The 19,582-nt window shown below is 40.9% G+C and overlaps 1 pseudogene; it reads left to right on the top strand.

Annotated features, from left to right (window-relative positions):
* Nucleotides 1-1,151: 1,151 nt before the first annotated feature.
* LOC115423807 (amine sulfotransferase-like) lies at nt 1,152-7,618 on the top strand (annotated as a pseudogene).
* The last annotated feature ends 11,964 nt before the right edge of the window (nt 7,619-19,582 follow it).

The following is a 19,582-nucleotide window of genomic DNA, read 5'->3' as shown; positions in this document are numbered from 1 at the left end:
TGAGATAACTTTTTTGTGATCTGGCGCTATATAAATAAAATTTGATTGAGTGATTTAATTGGTTTTCCCCTGTAAGTCGCTTTGGAAAAAAGCGTCTGCCAAATGTATAAACATAAACATAAAAATAAGTTCCTGTATCCCACGGAAAAATTTACTCTTTAGGTGATTAGGTCTTATTTTAACCTTGTAAAGCCTGAACTATTGAATCATTGACAAAAAATTCCAGTTCTTTGAAACTGGAGCCTTTATTGGTCCTTCTGAACCAAAATTTTTTTTTTTTTTTTTTTTTTTTTTCAAACATCAATTTCCATGTATGACTTTCAGTTTTGTATCATGCTTGATCCATCAGGTCTCAATGCTCAAATATTTCTTAACAAATTACAACATAATATGACACAAACAAATTGGTAATTCTTTTTCTAAATGGTCCCAGTTCTTCCTCCTTCCTCATAAATGACAGTCTTGTAGTGTCACTGGAAAGGCCTCTGGTGAATGAACTCCTCTCCCTGGTGGATTACCTGTGTATCGCATGTATCTAATTGTATACATGGGATTTTCAAGAAAAAAAAATATCACACTGATCATGTAGAGGGCTTCAAAACTCATGGATCAAATATACATCTGGCGTTATAGGGTTAAAGATGCAAATGACTTTCCTCACCAATTTTTCATCAGATCTGTAAAACCTGAGTCATAACCTAAGTATCACAAATCTGTGAGTCTTTCTGTGATTACTCATCTGAATCTCTTCCCTCACGGTGAATAATTTCAGTGTACTCAACCATTAACAGTCCATTTGTTTACAAACAGACCCGGTAGGTCACTAGGGCATTTTTGGAAATTTGTCCCGACATGCATTGTGGGAAGTGGAGTTCCAAGTAGCTGTATTATGGCTGCAGCGCCAACAAACACAGAAAGGGCTTCATTGCCTTTTGCTACTTCAGAGGCAATCAGGTACGTCATAGCACTTGTGGAGTGACACTGTTACTTACAGGTGTGTCTTCAGTCCTGTCCTCCTGTGATCCCACTGGACGGACACCAACACCAGTGTTCACCTCATCACTGGTAAACTAACCAGAGTCCAAAGGCCAGGATGTTCCAGTACTTATCATCCACCAGGTTTTCATCCCCTGATCACTGACAGATTCAACATGGAGCAGATGGGTAAAAAATTCTTGAAGTACAAGGACCACAACTTCCCCCTGTGGCCTGTGACCGTGGAGTACATCGATTCACTCCAGACCTTCAAGATCCGGGACAGCAACGTGTTCCTTGTCACCTACCCGAAGTCAGGTGAGTCCAGTCCTCATGATCACATGACAAATCAGCTGATAACACAGATTATGTGTATTCAGGACTATTAGCTCATATCCAGGACTGATACATGTTGGCAATATACCGTACTTTCCGGACTATAAGCTGCTACTTTTTTCTCACCCTTTGAACCCTGTGGCTTATCTGACGATGCTGCTCAAGTATAGATTTTTACGGGCTGATGGCCTCCAGGGGGCGCTCTAGCAGGAAGCACAAAAGCGATACAGACAGGTGGAAGAGGTGATGAAGAGGAGAAGTTTTAAGGTTAACTTTTAACAATAATTTTGCGTGTAATACACAAACCCTCATCATGGAAAACACATGAAGAAATGCATATGATGCAGATTTTAACTTAAAACCAATCGATGTGTCTGTCTAAGAAGGAAACAGAGCGGCAGCACAGAAGAGACAATGAGAGACAACGGAAGATAGACGTAGAAGGAGTGTGACGGAGCCTTTCTGAGGCTGTTCAACTCCGATACTGAAGAAGACAACTGCAGTGGTTTCAATGAGGAGAAGGAAGATGAAGATAGAGATCAATGACTTTTCCAGGTTTTTTAACCAGCTGTGTTCCTGCCGTTTTACTGCCGTGTCACAGGCACTGTTTGGAAAAAAGCAGTTAAGGTATGGAAATAAATATTTAATTCATCTTTCTGTTTACCATCTTTCTGTGTAAATATCTCATGTTACAACGTGGACACCTGCGGCTTATAGTCAGGTGTGGCCTATACATGTACAAATATTTTTTCTTTTAAAATTTGGTGGGTGCGGCTTATATTCAGGTGCGCTCTATCTCGGTCTCTCAGAGCTCTAGAGCTCGACTCAATAGCTTTTGTTCTGGATACATACAGTCAGGTGTCCCTAAAGAGTCCATACTTGGCCCAATAATTTGAAATATTTACATCAACAATAAAACCCATGGCGTTGGCCACTTTAATATCCACTTGTATGCTGACGATACTATTGTCTATACAGTTGCAAGAAAAAGTGTGTGAACCGAGGAGTTAGTGAACCTGGACTTCAATCAATGAGATGACATCGGACATGTTGGTTAAAGCTGTCCTGCCCGATAAAAAACACAGACCACCTTTGAAATTGCTATTCTCAAGAAGCACTCTCTGATGTGTACCATGCCTCATACAAAAGAGCTCTCAGAACACTTAAGATGAAGAATTGTTGATTTGCATAAAGCTGCTAAAAGTTACCAAAGTATCTCTTAAAGTCCTGATGTTCATCCTTCCATGGTAAGACAAACCGTCTATAAATGGAGAAAGTTCAGCGCCCCCTAGGAGGGGCCATCCTATTAAGAGGACTGCTAGAGCACAGCACAGAATGACTAATGAGCTGAAGAAGCATCTGAGTGTTAGCTAAAGACTTACAGAAAATAACTTAAGGTCATCTGTCCACCAGTTGAAGCTCTGAGGATGGTGATGCAACAGGACAACAACCCAAAGCACAGAAGTAAATCAACAACAGAATGGATTTAATGGAAGAAAACAGGCCTTCTGGACTGGCCCAGTCCAAGTCCTGACCTCAACCCCTTTGAGATGCTGTGGCATGACCTCGAGAGGGACTCACACCAGGCATCCAAAGAATGTCGCTGAACTGAAATGATACTGTGAAAGCGTCTGTTGAGAAACTCCAGATTGGTCCTGATTGGATGTCCCAGCAGGACACTGACCCCAAGCATACCACCAAGGTAGTGCAGCAGTGGTTCAAGGACATGACCCAGTCCAAGTCCAGACCTAAACCATAAAGAGGATCTGAAAAGGGAGCTGAAGACCAGAGTGATGGGTAGGAGACCATCCAACTGGACCAGGCTGGAGGCTTTGGCCCAGGAAGAGTGGACCACCATCCCACAGGAGACATAAGACAGTCTGTGGACACTAACAGGAACCATCATCCAGAACAAAGGCTTCTATTGACAAGAGACCCTTTCGATGTTGCTAAACAGTTATGATTTATTTTGTGGGTGGGGCCTAACTGGTGGCAGAAAGTGACAGTTGTGGTGTCAGTAGTACATGGAAGCCAGTGTCAGGAATGCCAAAATCAGGACAGAAACAGAGTAATGGAAGATACAGAGGCCTTCTTCAATTATTTTAATGGTCCATCAACGAGAGACAAGGTGTAAAGATGGGTTAGACTTAGGGTTAGCGACTGTATAGGTGACACATTTTTATGAAAAACTTGTTTGAAACAGATTCAGGAGCACTTTATTGATGCACAGGCGGAAATCCAGTATTTTCATCAACTCAATAAAGAGAAAAAAGAAAGAAAACCAGAGTTAATGAACATGTGACCATCAGTCCATGACTCATCGGGCTGAGGTTTGGGACTCAACAGGACCTGGAGTGGACTTTAGTACTGAGCTAGAAGGTCCTGGGTCCTGGGCTCCAACACCAGTCGATGGGCGGTGGGACCTTTCTGTGTGGGGGTTGAATGTTCTTTCTGTGTTTGCATGGGTTCTCTCCAGCTCCTCCCAGCAACCAAACACATGCACTGATAGGTTAATGGGTTAAAATAAATTGCCCATAAATGTGAATGTGACAGTGATTGTTTGTCTCTATATGTTCGGCCCTGCGATGAACTGGTGACAGGTCCAGGGTGAACCCCGCCTTTGTCCATAGGTACCTGGGATAGGCTCCTCGCCAGCGACCCTAGTGAGGATATAGTGGTTCAGAAGATGAATGAATGACATTGGACACTGGATACAAATACAGATTATAGTCACGTGTCTCTGCTGATGTTCGTCCACTCAGGTACGATATGGACTCAGCAGATCATCATCTCCATCTGCGAACTGGATGGCGGTCTGAACGAGTATCCCAACAACTGCCAGCAGATGAGGTGGCTGGAGAATAAGATGAAAGAGGAGGATTACTCCCTCCGACCTTCACCTCGTCTCTTCAGCACCCACCTTCCACCCCGCTTCATGCCTCTAGGCCTGAAGGACAAGAAAACCAAGGTCAGGACTTTCAAATGGCATTGAGTATCACACAATACGTCGAAAATGCATATGTATAGCATGCCAAATGCCAAAAGAACTGGCATGACGTACAACCAAATTTCATAAGATCAGTCTAGTATTAAACATGGAGGGGGAACAGAAGTGTTGAACGCTGCAAGTGTGTTCTTAATGGTTTGTTTCATTAATCAGATCATTTAAGTGATGCGAAACCCAAAGGACATCGTGGTGTCATATTTCCACTTTAGCCAGTCCGTCACAACATGGGACACCCCCAAGAGCTTTGAGGCCTTTCTGGAGCAGTATTTGGCAGGAAATGGTGACCAATCTCATCTTAAATTTACTCGATCATATGAAATCCATGTTCCTAACGTGTTCCATTCACTGTTCAACAGTTGGTAGATCGTCATGGTTCGACCACATCAGAGCCTGGTACTTGAACAGAGACCAGTACAACATCCTCTTCCTCACCTACGAGGACATGATTCTGGTAAGACCTGGTTCAGACCTGATATACTGGTAGGTTTTGCTGTTGCTTTGTTGGATCTGAAGTGGGCAGTACTAAGACCACTTATTAAATATAATGTGCCCACACTGGAAAACCCTCGGCCTTCAGTCCACGCCAAAGTTTTTGCACAGACGGACGGACGGAAGGATGGACGATGAACTGATGATAATAGACTGCGGCGAGGGCTGAAGGTAAAAACTATGAACCTACAGTGACCCCTGGACGTAATATTACATACATATTACATAAGTCTAAGGGTGTATTCACACCTACATCATTGGGTCTGTTTAAAACGGACCACAGGTCATTTCCCTGGAAAGTCTGGACTTTTTGTTTTAGGTGTGAATACAAAAATGCAAACTCGGATTCAAATCTGGTGTGAATATAACCGGCCTCAAGCTGAAACAAACCACAGAATCTTGCGCCTTTTTGTGCATGACAGGCCCCCGTAGCGGCTGGAAGTAGCCGAGGTTCATGGGTAGTCAGAGCTACCAGCAGCAGCCATGAGCCCTGGACAGACATAGAGCAATGAGGAGATTGAATGTCTCATTGGCATTTGGTCAGATGCCCACATTATGAAACTGGCTCCGAATGAGCTGTTGTTGACAGTTAACAGTATTTTCATAAATGTGTGTCTGTAAAAATAGAATACTTATTACGAACAGGATAACTATATGTAGGACCTCCACGTCTGTTTTCATCAACACTCGCCATCGCCGATTCACCCCACCCCCGACTTTTCTGTCCAATGCCAGCGCGGTTCGTCACATGCGTGCTTCTGTTTACGCAGTTTGGTCCACTAGCAAAAAGTGTAATGAGAATGTGATCCGACCCAAATGAAAAAAATAAAGTTTCCATTCGATCCGAATCAAATAAGCAGACCAAAGGACTTTTCAGGTGGGAATACACCCTAAGGGAACCAGGACTTTTTGGAGCAGCATCTAGAGGCCGTCGGTGATATTACAACTTTAAGATAGTAAAGCACCAACGAGGACAGACGTGTTTTGGTGTAAAAGTCATGGATGTGCTATACATGTTGGTATTTGAATTAGTGACTGTGTTTTTCTGACTCGCTACCATTACCTGACTGAAATTTTTCTGGCTTTGATCGATGTAACACTGTGTCTACAGTGCATTTATTCGCAGTATTTCAACCATGAAAAAGTACAGAAAGTCAACTTCATTATTGTCTAGAAATGAGAAAGTCTGGAAACTTCTGATCTAGAAGTTGCACAGTTACCCGATGAGTTTGTATGTCCATGAATTTTGACTGTAATGAAATTTACTGAACAAGATTTAGACGATGTAGAGAAAATGGAGTCGACTTTGACTAAAAATGTTGTATTTATACCTAAAAATAAGGTATTAACTTAAGTATTTGAAATGACTGGGGACCTTTATAGAATGAAGAAGGTTTTTGGTCTAAGTCAGTGGTTCTTAACCTTGTTGGAGGTACTGAACCCCACCAGTTTCATATGTGCATTCACCGAACCCTTCTTTATTAAAAAATAAAATATGATTTTTTTTCCAAATTCAAGACACAGGTATATGTTTTACTGGTTCACAAAATGAACCGTGCATTAACATCACTGTGTTCAAAGAACAAAACCAATACAATGCATGAACTCACAACAAATTACATACCTTTTCACAAAGACATGACCTTTCTAAATACTACCACACTGAAATGGTTTTAATTTTTGTATTCCAAAAATGAACTTACTATATTTATGCTATTTATCATTTTTAACATTTTAACACACACCCATCACCTAATTTCCATCAGGCTACAATAATAATGAATATTTACTGCAAATCAGTGTGACTTCTGCTGTTGCCTTTGAGAGACCAGTTCAGAAGTGCGTGGCTTCACCTTGGCAAGTGCCACTCTCTTGCCATTTTCACAGCAAAGTCTGTTCCTTTTCTTTGTTTTTATGTCCAGCATCCTTATTACGGCACTAGCTCGGCTTTAGCGTAATACAATTTCTCCATCCGCGACGGTGCGTCGGTCGTCACATGATTGTAACTGACCAGTGCGGTGACCGAAAAATGTAAACAAACGCTACACATGGCTGCCTCCGTGGTTAACAGGAAGTAGCAAAAGTCATAACAGCGATGTGGAAAATACTCAAATAATTCATCGTCAGACGAGTGGAAGAGATTATAAACACTTCCGGATGTGTTGTAGTGCTATAAGCAACAACAATACACCGCATATATTGGATGTCAATCAGAGAAAGAGTCTCCGAAGCTGTTTGTTTACATACACAGACCTAGCCCGACACACACACCCAACTAATGAGTCGAGTGTGTGTCTTGACCTCCGCCGAACCCCTGAGACTGACTCACCGAACCCCTAGGGTTCGATCGAACCCAGGTTAAGAACCACTGGTCTAAGTTCTTCAACTTTCTTCATTTCTGTTCATGGAAATGACATCATCATGGAAAGGTTTTGACGCTGCTTGTTGTTTCTTTGTAGGACCTGAAGGGGGCGGTCACTACGATCTGCAGGTTCTTGGGGAAGAACCTCAGCGACGAAGGCATCGATCAAGTCGTAGAAAAAGCTACGTTCAGGAACATGAAGAAAGACTCCAAGGCCAACTATGAGTCTTTCAGAAGGGACTTGGGCATCGGTGACTTAATGCGTAAAGGTAAAACAATCTACCACCGCCGTCCAGACTTCAACACAAACATCGGGTTCATTCTTCTTCTTCTTCACAGGTCAGATCGGTGACTGGAAGAACATGTTCACTGTGGCTCAGAGTGAATGAGTCGATCGGATGCTTCAGGAGAAACTTGGAGACACTGGTCTGAAGTTCATCTGGGAATAAGAACAGCAGCAGCTGAAGACGTGGCCTCGACTCCACTGATTCTTTCCTTTATTCATCATGTTTTCTCTCCAATCCAACACCTCTCACTCTGAGTTCCAGTGTTAGTTACTGATTAGATGCAGATCGGACACGTTGGTAAACATTAAACCCTCATTTCCAACTTTTGTATTTTCTGATGTCTTTATATAAGGTGCATCTTCTCCATGTTCATGTGTCTCTGATTTCTTCCAACATTTATAATTGAAGCCAAAGTTTTCAAATCCACAAAATGATCTATATAAGGACCTGAGGAACTTTGTCAAAGGTCAGATTATAACAATGATGACCGGGTCAGAGTATCTCCCCAACTCCAGGTGTTGGTCTGGTTTAAGTACATCTCAACAGTTCACCCCACTACTGGGAACTTTTGACTGACCTCATTAAATGGCGTATGTCACGCCAGTTCTTTTGGCATTTTGCGTGCTACACCCAGGGTGCAATTTGTACGCCACTTTTAATTGTCGTTTTATCTGTACACATTAATAGTTTTCCACATGTATGTTCACGCCGTTATTAGCCCCCTGTCCAACCTGAATCGATACGTCAAATACCACACACTGAGGGTTAGGGTTACGTGAACCGGAGATCTTGGCGTAAATTGACACACAATTAAATGGCGTTGAATAAGATACAAAAGGTCAAAAATACATAAGTATAGCCCGACAAATGCCACAAATGCCAGAAGAACTGGAGTTAATGTTCAAGTTAGTTTCTTTTAATTTGGCCGGGGGGGTCCAACTTTTTCATTCTTAAGATTTAGTTGAGTGAGTTCTTTTCAGTTCGGGAGGGGGAAACGCTTCAATGTCCCTATAGGGTGTGGCCTGCCTTCCCCCTCCATTTAATAAATTTTTGCCAGCACCTCCAGGTCCTTTTGGTTCTTTGAGTTGTGTTTTGAGTTCCTGTTATTTTTTTGTAAATGATTTCATTCTTAATGATCTGGATTACATTTGTTTGATTTGGTTAATAAAATCCTTTAAATCATTTACTTTCAGTGGTGTCCTTCCTTTTATTTGGGGTCTCCTTTTCCTTTGAGCCAGTTTACTTTCTTATTGTTTGGAGACCGTAACAATGGGAATAAATTTTCCAGAACTCTGAGGTAGAAACACAAACTATACAATTACAAGGAATTCTTTTACCAGGTAAATAAAAATGGCTGCCACTGCCACAGTACTGTGGCACCAAATATGGGTTTGTCTGTTGCCACAGAGTCAATTAAATGATCCATATTCTGCACTCTGAACATCGTCCCAGTACGTGCGTGAAGTTGGCCCCCCACCCAATGAAAATCTCTGGATAAGTAGTCTCATTTGTTTATTGTGTCGTTTGTGCCATTAAAATTTTCATTTGTGCTACTATAGTTATCAAGTTATTAACAATTCTTTCATAGGTCATTCTGAGGTCAGCCAGCCCCCCACTTGCTCCAAAATTAACCGAAATGGTGGCGTTTGCTTGTGCTTCATTTGTGCTGGTTTGTGCCGATAAAATTCTCATTTGTGCCGTTATGGTTTTATAGATGTTACAAGATTTATTTTCAGCCGATGACGTCACACAGCCCACCACTTGCTCTAAACTGAGTGGAAATGGTTGCGTTTGTGCTTAGTTTGTGCTGGTTTGTGCCATTTAAAGTTTCATTTGTGCCGTTAGCGTTAACCCTGTCCCGCTCCGCTCCAAGTTAACTACAAGAAATGGTTTTGTCTGTGTTTCCCATTCATCAAAATGCATTAAAAACAGGTGAAGCACAAACCAGATTCTTGAGATGAAGTTGTGGCCCACGCTCGTCTTTTTCCCCACCTAGTTCTGTCTGTTTGAGTGTGTTTTTCACTCAGCCTCCAGTCAACCAGTCAAGCTCTTGGGATGTCACCCTGAGTAAGAACTCCACATAAATATTTTTACGTGTTACAGTGTTTTGCTTGGTTTGTGACTGTAGAAAAAAATAATGCAAGGATATTATCATCATCTGATCAATTAGCTATACCAATATTGTTGTTTAATGTTGAGATTTCCTCATACATTTGTGTTGCTTTGCTTTGACAAACTGCTAGGCTGCACATATTTTTGGTAACAGCTGTTTTAGGTTATTGTGCTAAACAGTAATTATTTGAGTGATTAGTATTAATTGGTTAATAAGGCATTGGTTTACAGGTAGCTAAAGTGGACAGAATAAGAACAAATATGCGTATTTTAGGATGCACTTACAGTGTAGTTACTAACAAAGAGTAATAACTTACATTTAAATTATTACTCATTTAAATGTTACTTTACCTATTACTTTGTTGCTAAATCAATTAGTTTCATTACTTTTAAGTTGATCTCGACCATATTATTCCTCAGGGAACTAGACACACTTTATTTTATTTGAGCATTACATAAGCTTAACTCTGCAGAAGAAAACAGAGTTGTAAACACTACAGTGTTTCATCACCTGATGGGACACAGTATGTAATGGACTGTCAATAATATACATGTAAACAAAAAATCCAAATGAAGGAACTCTACTGACTTTTAAAGTAATACTTTCTACGTTGTCCCTTATAAGAACAGCGAAGATCAGCTCATTGAATAAAGTGCTGAATGTGATATAAGAGGAGTGTTTAACATTTCGTTTGTCTTTGCAGTGAAACATTTAGCAGGGGCTTAATGTTTACTAGTCAAACTGTGATTGTATGTCATTAGCAGAAGCTTCTCAAACCTCTGAGCAGAAAGTGTGTTTGTTCAAGGAGTGAGACCCAAACCTGTTTTAGTACTGGAAAAAAGTAATTTAATTACAGTAATACTACTAGTAATGCACTACTGCCCAACACTGCCTACAAACAATAAAACTGCAGATGGATCAAATACATGTGTATGTTTACAGATATATGTACAGTATGTATATCTATAGATGGATAAAGACATGCATCTGAAGTTAATGACTTCATGAAAAAAAATGACAGGTTTGTAGCACTGACTTTATGTGCAAAATAGAACATAAAAATTGCTGGATTTTAAACAGGAATACACAAAATTTGAACGTGAACTATGAACTTAAGTAAGGATTTTAAAAGGATATTTACAAGCATGAATTGTACTAAAAAGTAAGAAATGGCAAAATCCATCCATCCATCAATTATCCTCCGCTTTATCCGGGGCCGGGTCGCGGGGGTAACAGTCTAAGCAGGGATGCCCAGACTTCCCTCTCCCCAGACACCTCCTCCAGCTCTTCCGGGGGGACCCCGAGGCGTTCCCAGGCCAGCCGAGAGACGTAGTCTCTCCAGCGTGTCCTAGGTCTTCCCCGAGGTCTCCTCCCGGCGGGACATGCCTGGAACACCTCCCCAGGGAGGCGTCCGGGAAATGGCAAAATAATCCTGCAAATGAGTTAAATGATGCAATGAACTGATCACTGTTTTGTGTGGAACACAGCATGTGGGTATATTTTGGTGTTTTCTAATGCTGTTTTCACTCCACTTCCCAGGTCATCATACATCTCCCACATACATGCAGTCCTCTAGCAGTATGACACATAATGTCGAAGAGCATCTTGGGTCACACCTCCCTGGAAAGCAATGACTGCCCTCAAGGTAAATGTGGTTCCTTGGAGCACCAGAGTGGAGGGAAATTCACTTAAAGGGAAGTCTCTCTGCAGCTGTTGTGGAGTTGGTGGAGTTGCTGTGAAATGGCTGCCAAGGTCAGTGTCAATCCACATAAATTCTCCCAGACTGTAGCTGTGAGTAACCATGCCTGCACACAGCACTTTTCTTGTATTGAGGTCTTCTTTTTTGAATGCAGGGGGCACTGAGATGCACTTTGGATCGGTCTGAGGCAGGGAGACTCAGGAAGGCTGAGTCCTCGTTCCCATAGCATTGCCAAGATGAGCCATGCCAGAAGTCTGCAGGACAGCAATGGAAGTGGAAACAAACGCAACCTCCCTTGTGGTTTGTTTGCTGATTGCAGTACTGTGAGGAACATTGTTTGGTGAAATACACACTTGGAAGATTCCTCAGTGTTCCTCAGTGTTCTCTCCACTACAGCAGAGATGTAGCTCTGTCCATCTACTTGGATGGCACCAAACTTCAGTTGGACAGCTTTGAATATTGGCCTCAGTAGTTCTCCCTCTGTATATAGACCTGTTGGGTCATGCCCTGTGTGGCGATGGCTTTCACCAGCTGGAGGAAGTGGTTGTCAGATTCGTTACTGCTAACAATGTTATTAAAAGAAAGGCTGTCACAGAAAGAACAACATAAACTCTGACAAAATGCATCAAATGCACAGGTGTTTAGCACAGACACTCTTGATTTGCTACATTTAACAGGCTGTTGATGATTTCCATTTTTTAACAATTGCACTTTAACTCTCTTCTGTCTCACAGATGTATCTGCATGTAGCCATTCTGTACAAGGAGAGAGGTAGGAATTCATCTTCCTTGTTTTGGGCATAACCACTAAGCCTCTCCAGTTTTCAACAGTGTCCTCATCTGCTGGATGAATGTTTGTAGCAGCGTCAGTTTCCACACAAGGGTAAAGCATCTGTTTTTCTGTTTTGTTTGATGTGGACAGTAGTAGATACAGAGGGGTTCCTGTGACACTCATAGTAGCAACAGCTGCATTCTCCTCACTTTTCTCTTTTGCAGAACAAATTCACGTTTCCTTCAATGAAAGTAAGATGACGAGCTATGAATCGATCCACCCGAATTGGTAAATTTTCATGCTTAAAAAGCCTGTTTTGAGGTTTTTGAACTCGACTTCAACAGCTGAGCTTGCAGTGATGCTGGTGCTTCTGAAGAGAGGGACCGTTATTCCGTCCAGAGTGGTAAGTAACTTACAAGTCTTATTATATGGGGAATGATCTCAGGGAGGTGGTGGATGTTATCTCGATCCCCAGTAGCCATGGCAAGTGACCTGCTCTCTTCACATATTTCTGTCACCCACAGTTGGATGTTCGTCTGGATCTGATTACACGCATCCACTAGCTCCTGTCCCTCACCCTTTTCTTCTGGAATGGTGACAAATTCTTCTGCAATTTGAGCTTTCAGGTATTTCTTGCACCTTTCTGATGTGAGAGGGGCTCCAGAACTGTTATTACCCTCTGCTTCCCTGAATGCCACAATAGTGATAGCACGTATAAGTTCCTTTGCATGTTCCAACGATTGTGACTTAAGAAGCTGTACTTCTGACCTTATAAAGAAATCTTTAATGCGATGTGCTTTTGTTTTCAGGCAGTCCCACTGGCAGACCATCTTGATGCAGTGTGCAACATCAACCCTAACAAAACAAGGTGGTAGTTTTGCAGATTGATTTCCAAGTAGTACATTAAAGCATTCATTGATAAAGGTCTTCAAATCAGGGAGAGGGGTAAAAGCCTTGACCAGAGCTCCCAGAATGGCCAGAGAAAAATCACTCACAACCTCTTTTGGAACAGTTGCACCTGCACGAATCCATTCTGTCAGCCACTGTGTGATAGCATGAACATCATGTCTCTCCGACAACATTTGCCCCACTGGGACACTTGAGCTGTTAAGCCCTGTCAGAACTCCCTGATACAGGAAGATATGGCCAGACGAGCCATTTGGTCTGACCAGTTTCCTAACTACTGAGCCAGCTGCATCGAAACATGCTGTTGAGTAAGTTTACTTTAATAAGGTCTTGTACTTGTGCATTTGTGTTTGACTCCAGTAGTGACAGAAAAACTATCCATTCCAATGTCTTTAATGCTACTACTATGAGGTGCACTGTATTTTAACAACTGCAAAGACAAAATGGGATCTTTGTCACCTAATTCCAAATCATCTCTCTCTTGTTTTGCTTTGCGTAGTGTGGCCAAATTAGGTAGATGGGTTGGTTAGGGATCTCCAAAGTTCATCAGCTTCTTTGCCTGTGATGCCCGCCATACATGGGGTTTCATCCTGCCTTCGCATAGTTCTTTGGCTATCTGCACCTGCATGTTTCCAGACATGAAACACTTCGAACAGCCAGTGCGGAGGGAGTCGTCAGCATTTTTGATGCAACATTTGAACATCATTGGGCCGTTAATTGCCGACTCGTTCTCACATGTTATGTCAAGATATCCATGACACTCTTTACAGTAGCCTCTGATTTCGGTATAATTGTGACTGATGGATAGACCTTGGCTCTTTTATAAATAAATGTGCAAGGACTTTTCACTGCTTTCCAAATCTGCTCATTTATCACAAGTCCAGGTGCCAGGCTTCAAAATGATATATTGTCTTTTTTAAGTTTGAGAATATTTGTCATTGTACTCAGCCTTTTATGGAATAAATTCTCTCCATTTGTCAAAAGGAACATTGAGTTGAAAAGTCTGATAATCTTTTAGGACATGAGAAAGGGAACCTGACTCAGAGCCTGTGTCATCAGTTTCAGGATCACTTGTATGATGACTGAACCCTAAAGTTGATCAGACATTGTGTCTGTTTAATTTAATAAAGGTGTACAGTACCTTTGCAGAGATTATATTTCCCAGCTGCTCACTCAGCTCTGTCCATACAGTGGCATTTGGAGTGGCTATGTTGCCATTTTGGAGTATGGTCTCTTTTGATGTGCAGAGAACTGCAAAAACGGTATCTGTGTCCACTGCAGGTTATTTGGGCATCTAGTTTAAGAACACAAATATAATTCATGTTGATCACTTAATTCTTGACTTTATTTTTCTATCAGTGATTATATTATATTAAGATCTTTGAGGATTTGCAAATCTAATAGGGCTGGGTAAAAAAATAGATTTAACCGATCTTAGATCGATCTCATTTTAATTTTGCATAATCAATTAATAATGGATGAAATTGATTTTTCAGAGCAGGACCGGGAGTACGCAGAACTGCAGGAAGCTCCATCTTGCGAACACCTGAGGAAGACTTGGTCTCACTTTTAAAAAAAAGACACAGAGGGGAAACCCCCTCCGCTAGAGGTCCTCCGGCCTTAAACTCGAACCTGCAGTGTGAAGGAACAGGCCGCCCGGCGAGTCGCGGAAGCCGGTTGTTCTTAGAATAATAACTTGGATCCATTCTATTACCTATGGCTGAGTATGGAGTTAGAGGAAGAGTACAGCGACAACGTCCGACCGCAACGCTAACCCCCCCCCCCCCCCCCCCAGAGTGTGCACGCTCCGCGACCAACATTCACGGAGCGCGCACACCCCCCAGCCCCCCTCCCCCCTCAGTGTGTAGAAGCCTCCAGCCATAAAACAGACCAAAGATGACGAAGTCTGTTCTGATCCACTGTAAAAACATGGACGTTTGTGTCCTGTTCATTATTTCAGAGCAGATTCAGCTGCTTCCTGCTGAAATGTCAGATTTATTTCCTTTCTAATATTAATATTAATCCCAGTATTGATGTGTTGCATGACTGTGGTAGTCAAATAATCAAGTTACAACTCAAAATTGTACTTTGGTATCACTAAATTAATCTGAATCAATCAATTAATACTGAATTGAATCGATACTGAATCGATTCGAATCATGATTAATCGATTCAGAACCTTATGAATCGAAATCGAATTGATTATGGAAATTGGCCATGATAACCAGCCCTAAAATCTAAGTCTCCAATGTGTAAATGTTAGCATAAATAAAGATTCTCAGTCATTGAGCATTGTACTTTACACATTTACAACCAAAAGATCTTAAACCAACACAATCAGTAAAAAATCTGGGTGTGATTTTTGACTCTGAGCTGAATTTTATCCCACATATCAAAAATATAACAAAAACAGGTTTTTATCACCTTAAGAACATAGCCAGAGTCCGCCCGTTTCTCTCTCAGGCCAGTACAGAGGTGCTGATGCATGCTTTTATTTCTTGTCGCTTAGATTACTGTAATGCCCTGCTCTCTGGTCTTCCCAAAAAGAGTATTTTAAATCTCCAATTACTACAAAACTCAGCCACACGCGTGCTGACAAGGACCAGAGGGCGGGAGCACATTACACCGGTTTTAGAGTCGCTGCATTGGCTCCCCGTACGCTTCAGGATCGATTTTAAGGTTCTCTTGCTGGTTTTTAAATGTCTTAACGGCCTTGCGCCCTCCTATTTATCTGATCTGCTTTTACCATATCAACCCTCGCGGACCCTGAGGTCGTCCGGCACTGGCCTTTTAACCATACCAAAACCCAGAACAAAAACCCACGGTGAGGCAGCATTTAGCCACTATGGCCCCCACCTGTGGAACAGCCTGCCGGAGAGACTCAGGACTGCAGAGACTGTTGTTATTTTTAAAAGAAGATTAAAGACACACCTTTTTAATCAGGCTTTTAACTAATTTTTTAAACTCTTCTTGTTCTTATTTTGTTTTATTTATCACTGATACTTTATCTATTCTATTTTATTTATAATCTTACGTGTTTTACTCTTGGTACTGTATTTATTTTATTTTATTTATTTTCTTAGTCCTATGTTATGCTTTTAGTCTTTAGCTTTAACACCAGCGTTTCCTCAGGGGGGTCCTCCACACTGGGAGCTGTGTCTGGTCTGCTAGTGGGGGTACTGTCCTTGGGTCCCTTTGGCCCGGCTGGCTGGGGGTCCTCCCTTCGATGTGGGGGTCCACCTGTCTGTCGGAGTCGGGGGGCCTGGGTGCTGGTCCCCCCGATGGCACGGCCTGCGGCTCCTCCCAGTGTGGACGGCCCCAAAGGGGGCGTTTCCTTGATCCTCAGTGCCATGCCATGTCTCCCTGTTGTGTGCGTGTGTAAGTGTGTGGGCATGTGTGTGTGTGTGTGCGCGCGTGTCTAGTATGGAGGGTGGATGAATTTGTAGCAAAGGGGGCTGGGGTTGACTGACATCATCAGCTGAAAATAAATGTGGTAATATCTATAAAATCATGACAGCACAAATGAAAATTTTAATGGCACAAACCAACACAAATGAAGCACAAACAAACGTAACCATTTCCACTCAATTTAGAGGAAGTGGGTGGCTGTGTGATGTCATCGGCTGAAAATAAATCTTGTAATATCTATAAAACCATAATAGGACAAACAAAAAATTTAATTGCACAAACCAGCACTAACAAAGCACAAACAAACGCCACCATTTTGGTTAAATTTGGAGTAAGTGGGGGGCTAGCTGACCTCAGAATGACCTTTCAAAGAATTGTTCATAACTCAATAACCATAATAGCACAAACGAAAATTGTAATTGCACAAACCAGCATTAATGAAGCACAAACGAATGAGACTATTTATCCAGAGATTTTCGTTGGGTGGGGGGCCAACTTCATGCAGGTTGGTGATAGATGCTAGTATTTTTGAACATTAACCTAGGGCCAAAAATAATAATGCAAATTAACCAATGTTGCTGTTAATCACTGACATATGCCCCGCTGCAAAAATCAAATAATATGTGATCCAATTTTTATGTAGTATTTTGAAAAAAAAAAATCATATTTTGTGTTATTTGCATCAAAAAATGTAGTGACATCATGATCAAAAGAGATCATTTAAAGGGTTAAAAACATGTAAAAATGAATGATTATTTGATATGTATGATTAGGGCTGACCTTGATTTACAAAAATAAAATCAAATTAGAGCAGAAAAATCAATATATAACATTTAATTGTTTGATTTGTAGGTGTGCCATTTTGGCACACTTGGTGACAGATGCTAGTATATTTGAACATTTGACCTAGTGCCAAAAATAATAATACAAATTAACCAGTGTTGGAGTTAATCACTGACATATGCCAGGCTGCAAAAATCAAATAATATGTAAACCACTTTTTATGTAGTATATTGGAAAAAATAATTTTTTGTGTTTTTTGCATCCAAAGAAATGGTTTGCTTACATTACAAACACGGCATTTAAAGGGTTAAAAAATGTGACAGTTATTGAGTATTTGGTATTTTTATTTACGGCTCAAGTTGATGAAATAGAAAAAAGTGTAAAAGAATTAAAATCAAACTGTATGAAAATTTTATTGACATTATTCCACAAGTGTGCCAAAACGGCACACTTGGTGCTTAGTAAGGGCCTTGCTGGACGGGATACTGGAGGGTTAAATTAATTAGTTTTTGATCATGTAATAGTTTGCTCTACTATGTTACAAATAAAAATTAATTTTAGATGACATTTTGTCTATATAATGTGTATTATTATGGACAGAGGCAGAAAAGCCAGGTGTAGATTACTGCACAAAGTGAGAATTTTATTTTCCTTGGTCCTCGGACAATTAATACTGAACAAACAATAACTCAAACTATGAATTATCAAAGAGCTGCAGCATCTGAAACCGACTACAAGGAATATTTGACAGATAAACAGAACCACAGTGCTGCAGTTTCAGACTCACAGTTTGTCATGTCTTTTATGTATTCTGTTCATCCTTCTCAACTCAACAAATATTTTTATTATTATTATTTTTTTTAATCATTACTAGAAATTTCAGGCGACCCCATTTGAACTCCAGGCGACCCTACGTGGGGTCCCGACCCCAAGGTTGAAAAACACTTAAGTAGGTTGTTGTGTGACTTATAGATGAATACAGCAGTGTGGAGATTAACCAGATCTAATAATTTAAGAATATTTGTACTGATAATTATATATATGAATGACTGAATAATAAATGAATAACAATGAACAAAACAATACAAGAGTTTTTTTTTCAATTGCATTCCCAGTTTCAACTCCATACAAAATATCTCTGTTTAACTGAAATATAACCTTGGATAATTCACACACATACAATAGTTTGTCACAAAATGGAACCTCGGCCACGCGCAGATTAGTTTAACTAGCATTAAACAAAATGGCGGTGGCGGTAGACCAACATGCACGCACACAGTCAAATTCAGTCATACTTCACAACTTTAACAGTTTTACTCACGAACCACGAACAAAAATCCTTTGCAGGCCTACGGAGTCCTGGACAAACATTGGGTGCGTTGAAATATAACTGTGGAAAAACACTGAGTGCGTGGAAACCACAGTCCGGTTGATTAACTGCTAGGCTAGCGTTAGCCTTCTGCGGCGCAGCTTCGTTGTCCACGGTTACCTCTGCGCATGTCCGGTTCCTACGGTCAGTCCTCTGGCTCTGGATCCAACACAGTTCTTTCTCGCAGCTCTAAGAGTTTTCAAATGGATTTATTGGATCCGGGACCCACTTCTCAGGTGTAAAATCTGGAACGATCCGTCTGTCCATCCCCGCTCATCTTCCCTCCGTTTTCGTGAGTTCGGGCACTTTCTTTCCCTGTCCTTCACCTCAACGTCCAAGTACATACCCTCTACGTCACATCAGCCAATCACCATTGACTACTTTGACAGACGACAACCAGCGACCAATGAGAATGAACCACATGGAGACAAGAGCACAGTCACAGGAAATAGAATACATATAGGACATAAATATAAAAAATACATATAGGATCCGATACTATTATTTAGACCAAATAATATTTACAAATCAATAACATTTTTATCACATAAAACATACTGTTACACTTTGAAGTAAACCTTTGTAATAGGTCACTGCTTTCTTTTTTTTTTTTTTTACCCATTATTTCTCCACAGGGCTACAATAACAACAACAACAATACTAATTTAAATAAATAAATAAAAAATAACAACACACAAAGAAACCACCTTCATCTATTCTGTTCATATCACAGGTGGCAAACATGTGGCCCATGGCCCAAAATTGGCCCATCAAAGGGTCCGATCCGGCCCCTGGGATGAATGTGTGAAAAGCAAAAAATTACACACACTGGAAAAAACAGTCTAAATCTTACCAAGTGTATTTTTTTCTGTGTTTTACTATTATTCACATTAATTTAGTTGGTTATTTTGTTAAGTTTTGTTCTTTTTTTTATTCTTATTGTCATTTTGCTCATTATTTTAGTGATTTTGTTTCATTGTGTGGATGATTTTTTTAAAAAAATTTTTGCTAATGGTGCTATGTGTATGTGTATGTGTGTGTATAGATCTGTGTATGAATATGCATTTACATAAATGT

Source organism: Sphaeramia orbicularis, chromosome 8, assembly GCF_902148855.1.
Source record: "Sphaeramia orbicularis chromosome 8, fSphaOr1.1, whole genome shotgun sequence".
NCBI classification, from domain to species: Eukaryota; Metazoa; Chordata; class Actinopteri; order Kurtiformes; family Apogonidae; genus Sphaeramia; species Sphaeramia orbicularis.
This window is presented reverse-complemented; position numbering and strand designations above follow the sequence as displayed.